Genomic DNA, 3,261 nt, shown 5'->3' on the forward strand with positions numbered 1-3,261 from the left:
ATTAGAATGTAATGGATATCTGATGGGTGGACCAAACTCGTAGATAATAGGTCATCTCAATGTATGAAAGCGTACATGTTACTATGATTGAATACATAAGGTATATGAGTTGAATGATATCCTCATGCATTCATGTCCTTTGCGAGGACTTGATTGGAATATGCAGAAGATGGGCTAAACAACTATATCAACATACTCAAATTGAATGCAATACTTGTTTGATCAAACATGAGAAACCATCAGATATGTCATATGACAAAAACCATGCCCCAATGTACACCAACCTAGACATGCCAAGATATAGAAAGATCAAGGCAACCATAAATAGTTATAGTCCTAGGACAACAAAAAATAAAAAATAAACTAAAATCAAAGTAAAAATATCATTCAAGCAAACAACTCATTTAGCCAACAAACTTCTCTTGTCAAGAGGAGGATATGAATTTGGATATGATTTCTAGTCATGGGAAGGATGCATCCTGATGGGCATGATCATCAGATAGATCTGTAGACGTATAAAAATGACCATATTCCTAAATGAATATTTTATGTTCATTTCTCTATTTAATTAAATCCAATTTAATTAAATTACCCGCATTCCTCTACTTAATTAAGAAAATTACTCAATTAAATTCACTATACCCATTTAATGAATAAATCATTTTATTCAATTAAATCCCCCCTATCCACTTTTAATTAAATTCAAATTTAATTAAATAGTTATCCTAAATTAAATAAATCTAATTTATTTAATTACAACCAAATTGAATGAAATTCATTAAATTCAATTAAATCCTATTATCCCTCCATCCACTTGCATTCTCCTACATTTCTCACTTGCTTCCTAAACCCCTTACTAATCCCTTCTAGACTCTTCTAATCGCTTCTAATTAGCCTAACCCATCTTCTAAACTTTGTCACATCCCTAAGCAAGGGGAGGTCACTTCTCAAATCCTCAAAGTCTTTGATAACCATTAAAGGCTTCAAGCCTTCAACCACTTAATTCCCCAAAGTCTTCATAACCATTAATGGTTAACTCAAACCCTCTTACATGGTTAAAGAATTTCTTTTAACTCAACCTTCATCCAACCCAAGGGTCTCATCAAGCCTTTAATGCTTTGACCATGATTATCTCTTAATCATTTGCACAAGGGTTTATCCTTGGATTAACTCTTAATCCATTGGGTAATCTTAATATAGGCTTGACCCTTACCTTCTAGATAACCATAAGGTCTTCTCAGGCATTTAATGCCTCCAACCCCTTCTCTCAACCCAACCCTATGTTGACACTTGTCACCATTTCATTGGTGCAAGTTGCAAACATGGATTCCCAACTTTCAAGCTTGGCCCTTGATTAAACCTTTCAATCCTGGCCATCCATTGCCTTGTTTTTGCTATAAATAGAGCTCTCATTCCTCCATTTTAATCATCCTCCAAATTTGTAGTATCACACTTATGCTCAAATACATTCAAGCTTTCATATATCATTTTTATGCTCATCATTTAGCCTCTCTTTAGAATAGAAATTAGTCTAAATATGCATATTTAGAATACTTTCTTTATCATTTAGCTCAATCATAGACTAAATATATCATGTTAGGATAGTACTCACACTAACCTTGTCATCTTATCATCTAGTTTATTACATTTCTAAGATCATGCATAGCTTAGGATGCATTTCATTCTAAAATCTATCAAAGCATCCCTCGTTCTTGCATTTGCCATCCCTAAACCATTTTGCTCAGTGATCTGAGAGCAAAAATATTGGTTTGAGGGACATTGTAAGATAGAGAACCATGGGACCCACCTTGGGAAGTTGAGTTATACTTTATGACTCCATAGCTTGCACCAAAAAGTCCTGTGTGTGTGTGTGGACAAGTTTTTTTGGAATATTTTCATATATTGAGTTCTATCGACTCGCTTTTCCCGCATACAAGATCAATTAGAGGTAATAGATTATGTTGACTAGGAGAGATGCTAGTCAAGAGGATCTTTTCTTGGATTTGTTTAAAATATTGTGTATGAGTGTTTGGATTGTGCGCGAGTCAAAGTAAGCTCAGATGGATGGGAAGCTTAGATTTGATGGGAAAGCTTAGTATATTAGGCGATATCCTTATTCACAGTAGTAGATTAGTTCATCATCTCATATGGTAGGAGGTGGTGATAGGATGATAGTGATGCATGTTGAAAGTGTGACTAGGGCGAATAGTGCCTGCACAAATGAGAGAATTGGAATTGTGATGGAAGATTGGATGATTGGATAAAATGGAATGAATGATAAAATGGAATGTATGTGAATGGAATGAATGTGTGAGTGGATGGGATAAGTTTCCAAATAGATAGTGGATTCAATTTTATTTACCTTAACACCTGAAAAATAAGTTTTCACCAAGGTACTTTCCCATAGCGCCACAAAGTGGTTTTCACCAATGGACAAAATGCTTTTTTTCTTTACTTTTTTTGCTTTTTTCATTTAATTTTTTCATGCTTTTTTTTTTAACTTTTGAAAGTTAGGTTTTCTTGAAGAATTAAGCATATAATTTATTTAGATGAATGATATTCATTAGTTCATCCAATGGTTCTCCTTCGGGTCTAGCTAATGGATAGGCTCCAGAGCCATATTTAGCAGTGATAACATAGGGTCCAAGCCAATTAGGCTCAAACTTGCCTTTTTTTTCTCGATCTTGGAGGTTTCTCTGATTTTCCTTGAGGACGAGATCACCAACTTCAAACTCTTGTGCCTTGAATTTCTTATTGTAACTAAGTTGAAGGTAGTTCTAATAAACCCTTAGGTGTTTCAAAGCATTGAGGAACCATTCATCTAGAAGTTCCAGTTCATCCAGTCTTGCTACTCTATATTCTTCATCTAGAAGAATATTTTGTAGTGATATCCTTAGTGAGGGAAGCTCGATCTCAAGTGGCAGGACTACTTTAGAACCAAAGATGAGTGAATATGAAGTGGCTCTAATGGGGGTGTGAATTTTGGTGCGGTAGGCCCAAAGGGCAAGTGAATTTGCAAGTTCCAATCACGACCAACATCATTGACTATAGTTTTCAACATTTTTATAAGGGTTTTATTAGAAGCCTTGACTTGACCATTGCCTTGTGGGTAATACAGGGTGGAGAAGCAATGTTGGATACCAAATTTGTGACACAACTCTTTGACCTCCTAATTTTTGAAAGGTCTTCCATTGTCTATGATAATGGCTTTTGGAATTCCATACTGACAGATGAGGTAGTTTAGGATGAACTTTGCTATTT

This window comes from Cryptomeria japonica, chromosome 3 (genome assembly GCF_030272615.1).
Source record: "Cryptomeria japonica chromosome 3, Sugi_1.0, whole genome shotgun sequence".
NCBI lineage: Eukaryota > Viridiplantae > Streptophyta > Pinopsida > Cupressales > Cupressaceae > Cryptomeria > Cryptomeria japonica.